The sequence below is a fragment of the Mobula hypostoma genome, chromosome 6 (genome assembly GCF_963921235.1).
Source record: "Mobula hypostoma chromosome 6, sMobHyp1.1, whole genome shotgun sequence".
Taxonomy (NCBI): Eukaryota; Metazoa; Chordata; class Chondrichthyes; order Myliobatiformes; family Myliobatidae; genus Mobula; species Mobula hypostoma.
The window spans coordinates 104,100,206-104,117,650 of NC_086102.1; the positions used below are offsets into that span (position 1 = coordinate 104,100,206).

Below are 17,445 nucleotides of genomic sequence, written 5' to 3' on the forward strand. Positions count from 1 at the left end.
TCAGCAGGCCAGGCAGTATCTATGAAAAAGAGTACAGTCAATCAATGTTTCCGGCAGCGGCCATTCATGAGTGATGAAGGGTCTTGGCCCAAAACGTTGGCTGTTTACTCTTTTCCATAGCTGTTTTGTGGTATTAGACTAGTTTTGGGGAGGAAAGATTCAGCGGCTTAGCAGCTAGCTTTATAGCGCCAGTGATAACCGATTCCTGCCACTGTCTTTAAAGTGTTTATACGTTCTCCCTGTGACCGTGCGCGTTTCCTCGGGGTAAACCGGTTTCCTCCCACATTCCAAACATACTGGTTGGTAAGGTAATTAGTCATTATAAACTGGCCAGTGATGAGGTTAGCGTTAAATAAGTGGGTTGCTGGGCGGAGCAGCATGTTGGGCCGGAAAAGCCTGTCCCGTGATCTATCTCGAAATAAATAAAAATAACTCGTGAGCTGTTCCTCACTGACTTAACTTGACGCAAACAACGCATTTCACTGCACACTTCAACACTTTGATGTACATGTGACAAATAAACCTAATCTGTAAATTCTTTAAAATATTGGAGTCAGAAAGAAATTGGGATTTATCTTATTTGGGGTAGGATTGATTGGACAGATGTGGGATGTGATGTCACTGACATGTCCATCATTGTTTACCATTCTCTCATGGTATTGAACTTGGAGCATTGAGCAGTTCAGAGATGAGAAGGTTTGGGCAACCACCAACCTGAGAGATGTTAGGTGTGCTACTGGGCTGCTGGAGTTAGAGTTGTCAAGTCATATCGCACTACAGGCCCTTCAGCCCAACCAGTCCATGCTGCCCACCCAGCTCGTCCCAACTCCCAGTGGTTGGAACGAATCCCTCCAGGCTACTCCTCGTCACGTACTATCCAAGCAGTTCTTTAACCACTTCCTCTGACAGGTCACTGCACGCACTTGTCACTCTCTGCATGGAAATGTTGCCTCTCTTCTTTTTAAATCTTCCCCCTCTCACCCTAAATCTATGCCCTCTAGTTTTGGATTCTCCTGCCCTGTGGAAAAGACTGTTCCCATCTACCCTAGGATTCCCTCTCATAATTTTGAACACTTCTATAAGGTTGCCCCCATTCTCCCATTCTCCAAGAACTAAAGACCCAGAGAGTCAACATCTTCCTATAACTCAATCGCACTAGTCTTGGCAACATCCTTGTAAATCTCCTCTGTACTCTTTCCATTTTAACTGATTTCCCATACCAGGATGACCACAACTCTACACCAGTGTTTAAACCAAGAGGGGGATGTAACAAGCTGGAAGGCAATGAGTCATAATGTGTTGAAGCTGTTATGGGGAAGGATTGGCATAGTGCCAAGGTGATGCTCCAATTCAAAAAGAATAGGATGCAAAAAAAACTACAGGCTGGAGAGTCTGAATGGTGGCACAGCGAGGGTAGTGTTTCGCATAACGCTATTTCAGTGCCAACAATTGTAGGCCGCATCTCGGGTAATGATGAGTTTGAGTACAGAGAGGAAATTAAGAACCTGGTGGCATGGTGCGAAGACAATAACCTATCCCTCAACGTCAGCAAGACAAAGGAATCGGTTGTTGACTTCAGAAGGGGTAGCGGACCACACGACCCAATTTACATCGGTGGTGTGCAAGTGGAACAAGTCAAAAGCTTTAAGTTCCTCAGGGTCAATATCACAAATGACTTGACTTGGTCCAACTAAGCAAAGTTCACTGCCAAGAAGGCCCACCAGAGCCTTTACTTCCTGAGAAGACTAAAGAAATTTGGCCTATCCCCTAAAACCCTCACTAATTTTTATAGATGCACCATAGAAAGCATTCTTCTAGGGTGCATCACAACCTGGTATGGAAGTTGTCCTGTCCAAGACCAAAAGAAGCTGCAGAAGATTGTGAACACGGCACAGCACATCACACAACCCAATCTTCCGTCCGTGGACTCACTTTACACCGCACGCTGTCGGAGCAGTGCTGCCAGGATAATCAAGGACACGACCCACCCAGCCAACACACTTTTCGTCCCTCTTCCCTCCGGGAGAAGGCTCAGGAGCTTGAAGACTCATACAGCCAGATTTGGCCAGATTCTTTCCAACTGTGATAAGACTGCTGGATGGATCCTGACCCAGATCTGGGCCGTACCCTCCAAATATCCGGTTCTGCATCTCGGTTTTTTTGCACTACCTTACTTTCCAGTTTTCTATTTTCTATTTATGATTTATAATTTAAATTGTTAATATTTACTAAGTTTTACTATTTTTAATATTTTTAATATTTAATATTTGTAATCCAGGGAGTGGGAAGCGCAGAATCAAATATCGCTGTGATGATTGTACGTTCTAGAACCAATTGTTTGGCGGCAATGAAGTATAAAGTAGCCCGCTGCTGACTGTAAGGAGTTTGTATATTCTCCCTGTGACCAGGTGTGTTCCCTCTGGGTGCTCCAGTTTCCTTCCACATTGCAAAGATGTATGGGTTCGTAGGTTAATTGGTCACATGGGTGTGGTAGCAGAACATTTGGAAAGTCATAATCTTTTGGTATAACTTCATGAAGAGGAAATTATGTTTGAATTCTTTGAGGAAGTATCAGTCTAAGTGGATAGAGAGAAAGAAATGATGTATTATTGGATTTTCAAAAGGTTTTGACAAAGTGCTTCACAGTAGTTACCTTGTAAGATAAGAGTATGTGGTGTTGCAAATAACATTGTAGCATGGATAGAACACTAAGATTAACTTTATTAAGACTGGCTTTATTTGTCACATGAACATTGTGATTTCATACAGTGAAATGTGTCATTTCCATCAATGACTAACACAGTCTGAGGATGTGCTGGGGGCAGCCTGCAAATGTCGGCATACTTCCGCACCAACACAGTGTGCCCACAACTTACTCACCTGACCCGTATGTCTTTGAAACGTGGAAGGAAATTGGAGCATCCAGGGAAACCCCACATGGTCACAGAGAGAATACGGAATGGAACCCCAGTCAGTGGTGCTGTAAAGCATTACACTAACCGCTACACTGCGGCTGTAGCCCAAATCAAGGTCTGACTTGTTGTTCAGTCAGAGATATTCTTACGCACATCATTGTTGTTACGCATGGTTATTTGTGTTGCTGTGAACTGCTGTCAGCTTGAAACAGTCTGGCCATGCTCTCTGACCTCTCTCAGTAATAAGGCATTTCCTTAAGGTCTTCTATCAGAATGTCTCCCATGTATCTAATCTTATTCCCACAATAAAGAGAAGGAACTGTAACAAATTGTTTAATTTCTCATATTTCCATACCACAGAGGCCATTCAACCAACAATTGTCTCATTTATGTTCAGTGTGTTGTCTGAACCTACACGGCTTTGATGCTGCTATGAATTTTAATTGTGCTTGTACCTCACCATACTTCTGCATATGACAAACAATAAACTTGATTTAATTTGTTTTGACAATGAACTGAATTGCATCTCTCAGATTAATTCCATTAATCCCACTCTCTCTCTCTACACACACACACACACACACACACTTCTTCTTCTTCGGTTGTCCATCGAAATCCGATGACGATGTTCACTCCTTTAACGGTGAGATCTTTGATGACTATACAGTCCTATCCTAGACCCACAAGCTCTATTGCAGGTGGGACATGTATATGTGGTAGTGGTGGCAACCATGGCTGCATTTCTCCTGGCTCTCTTCTGCTGTCTTCTGGTTGTTCTTTCCATCTCCAGAATACGAACCCCGTCCCTACACAGCTGTCGCCAAGTGTTACGGTCAGCAGCAACATCCTCCAGATCCTCGGGTCTGATCTTGCACTTCCTTAAAGCATTCTTCATCTGATCCTTATAGGGCTTCTTCGACCCTCCAGCTGAGTGTCGACCATGATGTAGCTGGCCGTATAACACTCTGCAGGGTAGCCAACATGGGGGCATCCTTATCACGTGCCCCAGCCACTGCAACTGACGCTGGGTGATCATGGCCTCAATACTTCTGCAGTTGTTCTTCACTCTCACACACACACAGAGCAGAGTTGCTCAGCACATCACAGAAACCATCCTTCCTCTGTGGTCTCTATCTATACTTCATGCTGCATCAGTAAAGCAGCCAGTATATCAAAGACCCACAAAGGACATTTGGACATTTTCTCTTCTCCCCTCTTCCACTGGGCAGAAGACACAAAAATCTGACAGTATGTACCATCAGCCTCAAGGGCAACTTCTACCCCACTGTTATAAGACTACTAATAGTTCTCTAGTACAATAAGTTGGAATTGTGACGCACAATCTACCTCATTATGATCTTATACCTTATGTTTTACCTGCACAGCACTTCCTCTGTAGCTGTTACATCATTGCAATGTGTAATGACTTACAAACATAGAAACATAGAAAATGTACAGCACAATACAGGCCCTTCAGCCCACAAAGCTATGCTGAACATATCCTTACCTTAGAGATTACTTAGGCTTACCCATAGCCCTCTATTTTACTGAGCTCCATGTACCTGTCCAGGAGTCTCTTAAATGACCCTATCGTATCCGCCTCCACCACCATCGTCGGCAGCCCATTCCACGCACTCACCACTCTCTGCGTAAAGAAACTTACCCCTGACATCTCCTCTGTACCTACCTCCAAGCACCTTATGTGCCCTCTCCTGCTAGCCATTTCAGCCCAGGGAAAAAGCTTCTGACTATCCACACATTCAACGCCTCTCATCATTTTATACAACTCTATCAGATCACTTCTCATCCTCCTTCACTCCAAGGAAAAAAGGCCGAGTTCACTCAGCCTATTCTCATAAGGCATGCTCCCCAATCCAGGCAACATCCTTGTAAATCTCCTCTGCACCCTTTCTATGGGTTCTACATCCTTCCTGTAGTGAGGCAACCAGAACTGAGCATAGTACTCCAAGTGGGGTCAGACCAGGGTCCTATATAGCTGCAACATTACCTCTCGGCTCCTAAACTCAATCCCATGATTGATGAGGGCCAATACACTGTACGCTTTCTTAACCACAGAGTCAACCTATGCAGCGGCTTTGAGAGTCCTATGGACTCGGACCCCAAGGTCCCTCTGATCCTCCGCACTGTCAAGAATCTTACCATTAATACTATATTCTGCCATCATGTTTGACCTACCAAAATGAACCACCTCACATTTATCTGAGTTGAACTCCATCTGCCACTCCTCAGCCCAGTTTTGCATCCTATCAATGTCCCGCTGTAAACTCTGACAGCCCTCCACACTATCCACAACACCCCCAACCTTTGTGTCTTCAGCAAATTTACTAACCCATCCCTCCACTTCCTCATCCAGGTCAATAATAAAAATCACAAAGAGTAGGGGTCCCAGAACAGATCCCTGAGGCACACCACTGGTCACCGGCGTCCATGCTGAATATCACCCGTCTACAACCACTTCTGTGAACAAGCCAGTTCTGGATCCACAAAGCAATGTCCCCTTCCTCCTTACTTTCTCAATAAGCCTTGCATGGGGTGCCTTGTCAAATGCCTTGCTGAAATCCATATACACTACATCTACTACTCTACCTTCATCAATGTGTTCAGTCACATCCTCAAAAAATTCAATCAGTCTCGTAAGGGACGACCTGCGTTTGACAAAGCCATGCTGACTATGCCTAATCATATTATTCCTCTCAAAATGTTCATAAATCCTGCCTCTCGGGATATTCTCCATCAACTTACCAACCACTGAAGTAAGACTCACTGGTCTATAATTTCCTGGGCTATCTCTACTCCCTTTCTTGAATAAGGGAACAACATCCGCAACCCTCCAATCCTCCGGAATCTCTCCCGTCCCCTTTGATGATGCAAAGATCATCGCCAGAGGCTCAGCAATCTCCTTGATTTGATCTGTATGAACTGAATGCAAGACAAGCTTTTCATTGTATCTCAGTACATGTGATGATAATAAACCAATTCCAATTCCAATATGCATACTTTCATACAACCATTGCCCTCTATTGTATGTGCATGAACTCTCTTACCTCCAATGCCTACCTGGCCTTTTTACCAGTGGTATTAACCTACTAATCTGCACATCTTTGGGATGTGGGAGGGAACTGGAGCACTCAAGGGGAACCTCACAGTCACAGGGCGAGCTTACTGACGCTACACAGGTAGTGCCAGAAATCTGAATTGAACTCTGGTCTCTGGAGGTGCACTACCACTTGCTTTGCCACTGTGTTGTCCATTTGATCACTGTCATTCAGTCAGGCCACCAACAGTCAGTTCCCCTCTCTCCAAATGGTTAAACTGATCTATTCCGGAACAGAATATGCACTAGTGTGAAGTTCCCGTCCACCTCTCCTTAATATTTAACATTGATCAAAAGTTATGTATCATTCAGTTACTGAATGGTGCCAAATTTACCCAATGAATCAAATCCTACTAATATCTTTAAAGGTCGCAATGCTTTTACGTAAAGTCAAAAGTCCTTAAGACCATAACAGAGGAACAGAATTAGGCCATTGAGCCCATCACTCCACCATTCCATCGCGGCTGCTTTATTATCCCTCTCAACCTCATTCTTTAACATTTTCCCTATAGCCTTTGATGCCCTTACTAATCAAGAACCTATCAACCTCCACTTTAAACAATGACTTGGCCTCCACAGATTCACCACTATCTGGCTGAAGAATATATCAGTCATAGAATATATTATATCCTCATCAATGCCAGTATCAAGCATCTATCAATATCAATCTCTTTCACTAACACTTGGTCTGCAGAGTTCTATGCCTTGGCAATTCAAATGCTTGTCTAGCCTGTCATTTCCCCTTGGAAGCTGTGCTTTTGAACTGTCTGTACGACCTAAAGTTTTTTCAGCAACCTGAAGGATTTGGCAAACTAGTCTCTCGAGAATCCAGGAATAGCTGCAGTGGCTATTGGGCCGGATTGCAATTTTAGGCCATATTGAAACATTAGGGCCCAGTCCCAAGAGCAAAAAACAAACCAATATTTAGCCAATTTAAGTGCCGAGTCAGATTAAAAGATTCGGGCATCGAGGCCAAAGGGCAAAGGGCGAACTGGTGTTCAGCTCAGCTCGACTCACCTCGGTACTGAACTGACTCTGCTGCTGTGGCCTGCAGCCAACGGGCTCCTGGACTGGCTGGGTATTTGAACTGACTCTATGGCTGTGTACATAATTTTGGAAGTTCTGTGGTTCGTGTTCTGTGTATTATTTGTGGACATTTTTGTATTGTTTGCACAATTTTTTTATTCACACATTGGGTGTTTGGTGGTCCTGTAGTGTTTTAATTGTGTTTGTTTGTGCTGTGGCTCCCTGCAAGAAGATGACTCTCGAGATTGTATATGGTAAACATATTCGATAATAAATGAACTTTGATCTTTGAGATAATTCTGTCTGGAAGGAGATACAGGAACTTGCAAACCCACACTCAATGATTTAGGAACCGTTTCTTCCCTTTCATCATGAGATTTCAGAATGGTCTATAAACCCATGAATACTACCTCATTATTACTTTATTTTACAATATTTATTTATTTTGTAATTTAGATTATAAGGCCATAAGACATAGGAACACAATTAGGTCATACAGCCAATTAAGTCTGCTCCACTATTCGATCATTGCCAAATGAATGGTGTCGGAATGTGTCCCCAGCACATCCTTAGGTTATGTTGCTCATTAATGCGACTGACACATTTCACTGTATGTTTCCACGGGTTTATTATCCCAATCAACCCTATTTTCCCACTTTCTATCTGTAACCTTTGACACCCTTACTAATCAAGAACCTATCAACCTCCACTTTAAAAGTACCCATTTTTATAGTAATTTATAGTAACGTTATGCCTTTGCACGGTACTGCTGCTATAAAACAACAAATTTCCTGTCATATAAGACAGTGATGATAAACCTGATTCTGATTCTGACTTCATAAATGCTGTGAGTCTCTCTCCACCATCTTCTCTGCAGTGAGTTCCAGATTGGCCTGGATGTTGTTCCAGGTCTATTGTAATGTGGGCACTCACTCAGCGGCACCATATCCATTCCATTAAACAAAAGGGAAAGAAGAGTGACCAAGCCGATCCATGCACTGGGTCCAGACTCAACAACGTCATTACCCGCTCCAATGAGTAAGCCTGAAAGAGTACAGGGAGAACTTACAAGGATGTTGTTGGGACTTGAACATGTCAATTGTACGGAAAGGCTGAATAGGTTTGGACTTTATTCCCTGGAGTGTAGGAAAATGAGGGGACAGTCGATAGAGGGATACAGATGTAAGCAGGCCCTTTCCACACAGGTTAGGTGAAATTGGAACTAGAGATCATGGGTGAAAGGTGAAAGGTGAAATGTTCAAGGGGAATCTACTATGAGCAGGAACTATGTGGAACAAAGTGGTGGTTGTGAGTTCGACTGCAACATTTAAGAGAAATTTGGATAGATACATGGATGGGTGTGATATGGGTAATTGTAGTCCAGGTGCAGGTTGATGGAACTCGACAGAATAACTGTTCAACATGGAATAGATGGCCAGAAGGGCCTGTTTCTATTCTGTAATCCTCTTTGACTCTGACTCCGGTCAGCTATACAAACATTACCTCATGGACATTTGGGGGTGGACTCTAAAATGGGAGAGTAGTCAGAAAATCATGGAAATATATACACCAAAATGGGCCCTCTTGACCCACCTCACTCATGCCAACTGAGATCCCTGTCTACACCAGTCCCATCTACCCACATTAGGCCCATTCCTAAACAACCACCTTGTCATTGTAATTGTATCTGCTTCCACCGTCTTCTCCAGCAAGTTGTTCCAGAGAACCATCACCTTTGATCTCTCAAGCAACCTTGTAGGACTAGCAGAATCATAAATCACAACTAATGTACCAGACTGCTCAAAACAGAATCCCTGGGCTTGCACTCTGAGAATTAGAGTCAGATTTAGTATCACTGACTTTGATGACATGAAGGGTGTTGTTTTGTGACAGCTGTACAATGTAAAGTTACTATAATTTATAAAAATTAAACAGTGATAAGGAAAAGGAATAACAAGGCAATGTTCATAGGCTCATGGAGCATTCAGAAATCAGATGACAGAGGGAAAGAAGCTGTTTCTCTACCGTGGACTGTGGGGTTTTATGCTCATCCCAGTGATAGAAATAAGAAGAGGACATCTCCTGGATGCTGAGGTGATGGATGCCTCCTTCTTGAGACACCGCCTGTTGAAGTTGTCCTTGACGCTGGGGAGGGCTGATGAAGCCGGCTGAATCTTCAGTGCTCTACTTTCTCTAGCAACCTTCTGCATTGGAGCATCCATAGCAGTCAGAATGCTCTCCAGCTTACATCTATAGAAACTTATTTATTTATTCATTTAGTGAGCCATGCCTCCCCCCAGCCTCCGACAAACCCAATCAACACTAATCACGGGACATTTTACAATGACCAGTTAACCTACCTGGTATGTCTTTGGACTGTAGGAGGAAACCAGAGGACTGGTGAAAACCCACACATTCCACGGGGATGACATACAGAGGCTCCTTACAGGAGAGCGCCACAACTGAACTCAACTCCGGGATGCTCCAAACTGTAATAGTGTCGTGTTAACTGCTACACTACCTTGAGATACCAAATCTCTTCGAACCCCTAGTGGTAAGGGCCACTGGTGTGCCTTCTTCATGATTGAATCAATGTGTTGGGCCCAGGATAGATATAGCGGTAGATCACTAAAACAGACTTTGTAGGTTTCTAAGATACGAAAGGTGATTGATAAGTTCGTGGCCTACAGTAGAGGAGGCAATTTTAGAAAACCTAGCACATTTATTTTTCAACATAGTCCCCTCCTACATGTACACACTTAGTCCAGCAGTCGTGGAGCATATGGATCCTTTCTTTGTAGAAGTGGTCCACAGCAGGGGTGATTGATAAGTTCGTAGCCTAAGGTAGAAGGAGACGTCTCGTTACATGTGTGTGCAGTTCAACTGTTTGAGTGGTTATGGAGAAAGTTTAAAGTTAATAACCCATCTCCTTCTATCTTAGGCCATGAACTTATCAATTAACTGCTGTGGACCACTTTCTGGAGGTCCAAGACACCAACTTCTATAAAGAAGGGATCCATATGCTCCACGACCGCTGGACTAAGTGTGTAAATGTAGGAAAAATAAATGTGCTAGGTTTTCTAAAATTGACTTCTTCTACCTTAGCCCACGAACTTATCAATCACCCCTTGTATTCTTTGTATAAACTTTCCATCATTTTTTTTAGAGTTATTCTGAACCCAGCATATTGTGATATCATACACCAGGGTAGGTTCAGAGATGAGTTTTGTTCTGCAGGTACTAGGCAATGACTTTCTCTAGAGCAGACAGCAAGGAAAGTTGAAGGTTACCACAATCAGATTGGTCTCCATTCTCGAGGAGCATCAGGTCCACAGAATCTCCCTGGTCCATAGCATGTCACTCCAATATTTGCTTCAGAAACCAATTTGACAATGGCTTGGACTTTGAGGTGTCATCTGTGTATTGAAGTTCAATGACTGAGGTTGGGTTGACTTTGTTTCCAGAATGGAAGGTTTCTCATAAGATCATGAGAAATAGGAGGAGCATTAGACCACTCATCCCATCATGTCTGCTCCACCACATGATCATGACTGATTTATGTTTCCTCTCAACCCCATTCTCCTGCCTTCTCCCCATAAGCTTTGACACTCCTATTTAATCAATAACCTATCAACCTCCACTTTAAATAAACCCAATGACTTGGCCTCCGCAGATGGATGTGGCAATTAATTCTACAGATTCACTACCCTTTGGCTAAAGAAATTCCTACTCATCTCTGTTCGAAAAGGACGTCCTTCTATTCCAAGACTCCTTAACTATTGAAAACATTCTCTTCACATCCATTCCACTGTGGACTTTCAATATTCAGTAGGTTTCAATGAGATTGCCCTTCATTCTCCAAACTTCAGTAAGTACAGGCCCAGAGCCATCAAACACTCCTCATATGTTGACCCATTCATTCCCTGAATTTCCCATCTGTCGTTTAGATTAGACTGTACCCAGTAGGAAGCATATTAGTAGAGATTAAATTTACCACTGCAACAAGGAATATTGACAAAAGTGTTGTGGTAAACGGCTGTGGCCTCATTGGGATCCCATCATAAGATGGGATTGTAAAGCAGAAGACAGAGACTTTCAAAGGACTGGTAAATTCATGAAAGGTTCTACATGATCAATCTTGGTCAACCAAGTCAACAGTTCTGTAGGGTAGAAAGGGTTGTACAGGGTGAATTGGTGTTGTGCTGTCCACCATGCCTCTAGAAACACACAAGAACTTAGCAAGTCATACAGCACCTGTGGAAGGGAATATAAAGAGTTAACAGTTCCAGCCGAGTCCCTTCATTGGCATGGAAAGAAGGGGGAAAGAAATCACTAAAAGAAGGTGGGGGAGGAGAAGAAATACAAGCTGGCAGGTGATAGATGAGACCAGGTGAAGGGGAAGATGAGTGAGTGGGGAAGGGGTGATAAAGTGAGAGCTGGGAGGTGATAAATGGAAGAGGTAAAGGGCTGAAGGCAAAGGAATCTGAGAGAAGAGGACAGAGGACCATGGGAGAAAGGGAAGGAGGAGGGGAACCAGAGGGAGGTGATTGATGGGTGAAGAGAAGGGGAGGGGTTAGAGGGTATCCAGAATGGAGAATAGAAAAAAAATGAGGAGGAGAGGGGAGAAATTATGGGCAGTTAAAGAAAACAATATTCTTGTCCATCAGGTTGGAGGCTACCCAGGTGGAATATGAGGTATGCCTCCTCCACCATGAGCGTAGACTAATTGTGGCACTATAGGAGGCCATGGGCAAACATGTCAGAATTGCAATAAGGTCGAATTGAAGTGAGCAGCCACCGGGAAATCCTGCCCTTTGTAGCAAACGGAGAGAAAACGTTCAATGAAACAGTCCTTCAATCCGCCCCTCATCCTCCCCCTTTCTCCCTTTTCCAGATGACTCTCAGTAGACCAGATTTTTGTAATGAGTGCTCCATGGACAGCAGACGCAAAACATTTTGAAGGTTGGAAAAAGTCGTGCAAGGTGATTGCTGTTGTAAGGTCCACTGTGTCTCTAAATGGACAGGATCTACATGGTAAATCAAGGAGCCTTAGGGAAGCCTTGGTTATCACCTTTTGGTGAGAGACAACACTGCATTACTTTCACTGTGACCAACCGTGACACTATCCTCATCAGGTTCTCCCTTTTATTGGAGATTGCCACAATGAAGGCATATTGGTGCCCTGGAATATCCTCCTTTTCAGGATGATGAGGACATGAGACTGTGAGACAATAACACAAGAGACTACAGGGCTAGGAGCTGGAGATGCTGGACAAATTTGATGGATCAGGAAGTGTCTCTGAAGGGAAATGGTCAATCCAGATGAAGGATCTCAATGAGTTACGTTGACTGTTCATTTCCCTCCACAGATTCTGCCTGACCCAACGAGTTTCTCCAGCAGCTGGCATATTTGTGACAGCATGTCTTCTCCAGGGTGTTTGGTACCTCTGCTTGGAGGTCTTCTCAGTTGACATCAGTCCTTTCCATCTTATGTTCAGGGTTTGCTTAAAACCCTGAGACATAAGAGCAGAATCAGGCCCTACAGCCCACTGAGCCTGCACCATTATTTGATCATAGCTAATTTATTTTCCCTCTCAACCCCATTCTCCTGCCTTTTCCCTGTAACCAATGATACCCTTATGGATTAAGAACCTATCAACCTTCGCTTTAGATATACCCAATGACTTGACATCCATAGCTGTCCAGGGGAATGATTGCCACAGATTCACCACCCTGTGGCTAAAGAAATTCCCCCTCATTGGTTGTCCTTCTATGCTGAGGCAGTGTCCTGGATTCTCTCACTATTGGAAACATTCCGTCCAGGTCCATTTTGTATAGACTGTACAATATTCAGTATAATTCAATGAGATTCCCACTCAATCATCTAAATTCTAGTGTGCACAGGCCTAGTGTTCTTCATATGCGAACCCTTTCATTCCCAGGATCATTCTTGTGAACCTCCCCTGCACTCTCTCCAATGTCAGCATATCCTTTCTTAGATATCAAGATACAAGATTGTTTAATGCCATTTCCAGTATAGAGTATAAAGAAGAACAGAATAATCATTACTCCATATCTAGTGCAGCACAAAGAATACAATAAGATTTAAAAAAACATTTTAAAAAGACAAAGTAAATGTGAATAGCTTATATAAATAGATTGATTTAATGTACATAAAATGATACTAGGTACAGGAGTATCTGCACATAAACACACTCTGACAGGAAACGATAATGTTGTGATGGAGGTTAATGGTGAAGGGGTTAATCAGCCTTACTGTTTGGGGATAGTAACTGCTTTTGAGTCTGGTGGTCCAATACTGTTGACAATACTCCAAGTATGGTCTTATAAAGTCTTATAAATGCCTTTCATTCCCAGGATTGTCCCAGCATTATATTCCTGCTTCAGATTCAAAGATTCAAAATACATTTATTATCAAAGTATGTATGCAGTATATAACCCTGAGATTTATCTTCCTACAGACAGCCACGAAACAAAGAAACACCATGGAACCCCTTCAAAGAAAAACGTCAAACCCCTAATGCACAAAAAATCATGCAAATAGCAAAACAAGTGAAAAGCACAGAATATAAAACATCAAACCACAAGTCATTGAATTGGTCTAAAAATGTTCAGTTTAGTTCGGTTCAGTTCAGTTTGGTGCTGTGTTGCTCATTGACTGCAGGCTGCGGTGGCAGTCCACCCCAATCAAAATCGCACAAAATAGAAATAAGAAAAGAGTATCCAGAAACCAGAAACCAGAAGCACATATAACGTGAACTAGAGTCCAATCCACAAACCACCTTGATTAAAATTTGTCCAAGACCCATGACTCCAGAACATTCCTCCAGCAGCATCAAGCAAAAGGGAGAGAAATGTATGCACCTTCCTCCAGTATGAAACATAGAAACATAGAAAATAGGTGCAGGAGTAGGCCATTCGGCCCTTCGAGCCTGCACCGCCATTTATTATGATCATGGCTGATCATCCAACTCAGAACCCCGCCCCAGCCTTCCCTCCATACCCCCTGACCCCCGTAGCCACAAGGGCCATATCTAACTCCCTCTTAAACATAGCCAATGGACTGGCCTCAACAGTTTCCTGTGGCAGAGAATTCCACAGATTCACCACTCTCTCTGTGAAGAAGTTTTTCCTAATCTCGGTCCTAAAAGGCTTCCCCTCTATCCTCAAACTGTGACCCCTCGTTCTGGACTTCCCCAACATTGGGAACAATCTTCCTGCATCTAGCCTGTCCAATCCCTTTAGGATCTTATACGTTTCAATCAGATCCCCCCTCAATCTTCTAAATTCCAACGAGTACAAGCCCAGTTCATCCAGTCTTTCTTCATATGAAAGTCCTGCCATCCCAGGAATCAATCTGGTGAACCTTCTTTTTACTCCCTCTATGGCAAGGATGTCTTTCCTCAGATTAGGGGACCAAAACTGCACACAATACTCCAGGTGTGGTCTCACCAAGGCCTTCTACAACTGCAGTAGTACCTCCCTGCTCCTGTACTCGAATCCTCTCGCTATAAATGCCAGCATACCATTTGCCTTTTTCACCGCCTGCTGTACCTGCATGCCCACTTTCAATGACTGGTGTATAATGACACCCAGGTCTCGTTGCACCTCCCCTTTTCCTAATCGGCCACCATTCAGATAATAATCTGTTTTCCTATTTTTGCCACCAAAGTGGATAACTTCACATTTATCCACATTAAATTGCATCTGCCATGAGTTTGCCCACTCACCCAACCTATCCAAGTCACCCTGCATCTTAGCATCCTCCTCACTGCTAACACTGCCACCCAGCTTTGTGTCATCCGCAAACTTGGAAATGCTGCATTTAATTCCCTCATTCAAGTCATTAATATATATTGTAAACAACTGGGGTCCCAGCACTGAGCCTTGCGGTACCCCACTAGTCACCGCCTGCCATTCTGAAAAGGTCCCGTTTATTCCCACTCTTTGCTTCCTGTCTGCTAACCAATTCTCCACCCACACCAATACCTTACCCCCAATACCGTGTGCTTTAAGTTTGCACACTAATCTCCTGTGTGGGACCTTGTCAAAAGCCTTTTGAAAATCCAAATATACCACATCCACTGGTTCTCCCCTATCCACTCTACTAGTTACATCCTCAAAAAATTCTATGAGATTCGTCAGACATGATTTTCCTTTCACAAATCCATGCTGACTTTGTCCGATCATTTCACCGCTTTCCAAATGTGCTGTTATCACATCCTTGATAACTGACTCCAGCAGTTTCCCCACCACCGACATTAGGCTAACCGGTCTATAATTCCCCGGTTTCTCTCTCCCTCCTTTTTTAAAAAGTGGGGTTACATTAGCCACCCTCCAATCCTCAGGAACTAGTCCAGAATCTAACGAGTTTTGAAAAATTATCACTAATGCATCCACTATTTCTTGGGCTACTTCCTTAAGCACTCTAGCATGCAGACCATCTGGCCCTGGGGATTTATCTGCCTTCAATCCCTTCAATTTACCTAACACCACTTCCCTACTAACATGTATTTCACTCAGTTCCTCCATCTCACTGGACCCTCTGTCCCTTACTATTTCTGGAAGATTATTTATGTCCTCCTTAGTGAAGACAGAACCAAAGTAATTATTCAATTGGTCTACCATGTCCTTGCTCCCCATAATCAATTCACCTGTTTCTGTCTGCAGGGGACCTACATTTGTCTTTACCAGTCTTTTCCTTTTTACATATCTATAAAAGCTTTTACAGTCCGTTTTTATGTTCCCTGCCAGTTTTCTCTCATAATCTTTTTTCCTCTTCTTAATTAAGCCCTTTGTCCTCCTCTGCTGAACTCTGAATTTCTCCCAGTCCTCAGGTGAGCCACTTTCTCTGGCTAATTTGTATGCTACTTCTTTGGAATTGATACTATCCCTAATTTCTCTTGTCAGCCATGGATGCACTACCTTCCTTGATTTATTCTTTTGCCAAACTGGGATGAACAATTGTTGTAGTTCATCCATGCAACCTATAAATGCTTGCCATTGCATATCCACCGTCAATCCTTTAAGTGTCATTTGCCAGTCTATCTTAGCTAATTCACGTCTCATACCTTCAAAGTTACCCCTCTTTAAGTTCAGAACCTTTGTTTCTGAATTAACTATGTCACTCTCCATATTAATGAAGAATTCCACCATATTATGGTCACTCTTACCCAAGGGGCCTCTCACGACAAGATCGCTAATTAACCCTTCCTCATTGCTCAAAACCCAGTCCAGAATAGGCTGCTCTCTAGTTGGTTCCTCGACATGTTGGTTCAAAAAACCATCCCGCATACATTCCAAGAAATCCTCTTCCTCAGCACCTTTACCAATTTGGTTCACCCAGTCTACATGTAGATTGAAGTCACCCATTATAACTGCTGTTCCTTTATTGCACACATTTCTAATTTCCTGTTTAAAACCATCTCCGACCTCACTACTACTGTTAGGTGGCCTGTACACAACTCCCACCAGCGTCTTCTGCCCCTTAGTGTTACGCAACTCTACCCATATCGATTCCACATCTTCCCGGCTTATGTCCTTCCTTTCTATTGCGTTAATCTCTTCTTTAACCAGCAATGCCACCCCACCTCCCCTTCCTTCATGTCTATCCCTCCTGAATATTGAATATTCAATATGGACCTTCCTCCGGTATGAAACGTATGGACCTTCCTCCGGTATGAAACGCAGGCACCTTCCTCCAGTATGAAACGTATGGACCTTCCTCCAGTATGAAACGCAGGCACCTTTCTCCGGTATGAAACGTATGGACCTTCCTCCAGTATGAAACGTATAGACATTCCTCCGGTATGAAACGCAGGCACCTTCCTCCGGTATGAAACGCAGGCACCTTCCTCCGGTATGACACGTATGGACCTTCCTCCGGTATGAAACGTATGGACCTTCCTCCGGTATGAAACGTATGCACCTTCCTCCAGTATGAAACGTATGCACCTTCCTCCGGTATGAAACGTAGGCACCTTCCTCCGGTATGAAACGCAGGCACCTTTCTCCGGTATGAAACGCAGGCACCTTTCTCCGGTATGAAACGCAGGCACCTTTCTCCGGTATGAAACGCAGGCACCTTCCTCCAGTATGAAACGCAGGCACCTTCCTCCAGTATGAAACGTATGCACCTTCCTCCAGTATGAAACGTATGCACCTTCCTCCAGTATGAAACGCAGGCACCTTCCTCCAGTATGAAACGTATGGACCTTCCTCCAGTATGAAACGCAGGCACCTTTCTCCGGTATGAAATGTATGGACCTTCCTCCAGTATGAAACGTATAGACATTCCTCCGGTATGAAACGCAGGCACCTTCCTCCGGTATGAAACGCAGGCACCTTCCTCCGGTATGAAACGTATGG

The 17,445-nt window shown here is 43.6% G+C and overlaps 1 protein-coding gene across 1 annotated transcript in view; it reads right to left on the minus strand.

Moving 5' to 3' along the window:
* Positions 1 to 17,445, minus strand: part of wnt6b (wingless-type MMTV integration site family, member 6b) — a 166,174-nt gene that overhangs the window by 90,574 nt on the left and 58,155 nt on the right. The window lies entirely within an intron of this gene.